The sequence below is a fragment of the Tupaia chinensis genome, unplaced genomic scaffold (assembly GCF_000334495.1).
Source record: "Tupaia chinensis unplaced genomic scaffold, TupChi_1.0 Scaffold000101_1, whole genome shotgun sequence".
NCBI lineage: Eukaryota > Metazoa > Chordata > Mammalia > Scandentia > Tupaiidae > Tupaia > Tupaia belangeri.
In genome coordinates, this window is record NW_006159565.1 from 6033495 (window position 1) to 6034413 (window position 919).

The following is a 919-nucleotide window of genomic DNA, read 5'->3' on the forward strand; positions in this document are numbered from 1 at the left end:
TCTTTCCCTTGAAGTGTAACTTGATGTCAAACAGGCCATAAAGTGACACACAAACTTAGAGAATGTGATTCAAGCATCTTTTCTTAGACACAAATAAAACAGGCTTGCCCCAAGATACAATTATCAGAGAGTTCCTGTTGTTCACTATTTCATTCACCCAGCTGTTGCTACTATTTAAAAGTAGCTGTGACAATTTATTGGTGATAATTATTTAAATGTTATTTGTATTCACTGCAGGATGGTTTATGTAATGATCAACAATGAAAGAAAAATGATAAAATGAATAATAGTAATCTATCAGTTTTAGTCCATTTCTCTGTTACTAATAACTGAATGCCATACTGAGAAATTTATGAAGAATTGAGATATCTTTGGCTCATGTTTTGGGAGGCTGAAGGTCAAGGGTCCCATCTGGTAAGGATCTTGTCGGTGAGGATTCTTTACAGAGTCCGGGGGCAGCACAGGGCATTATGTGATGAGACAGAGCAAGAGCAGATGTGTGTGTGTGTGCCAGCTCTTCTTCCAAAAATACCAGGAGTCAATCATGGGGTCCCCACCCTGATGACCTCACCCAATCCCAATCACCTCCCAAAAAGCCTCACCATAATCATAGTAAGTCTCTACCCTCTTTTTTTGTTTTTTATATAGAGAGATTTTTGTTATAGGGTGTATATGCTCATCAGAGAGATAGAAAGCAAGAAATCACCCTCTGGTGGGATGGTCACACCACAATCTCTTCTCCTCCATTCTCCTCTTGGGACTTTGGCCATGAATGCACACATGCCTAGGAAGAATTTCAAGTTGCATGGTCTGAGACTTGAACTACTGATGACCATGCATGAATCCAGCACCTTACCACTGTATCACCTGATGGTCCCAAGTCTCTGTCCTCTTAATGCCATGACAAAAAATCACCAAA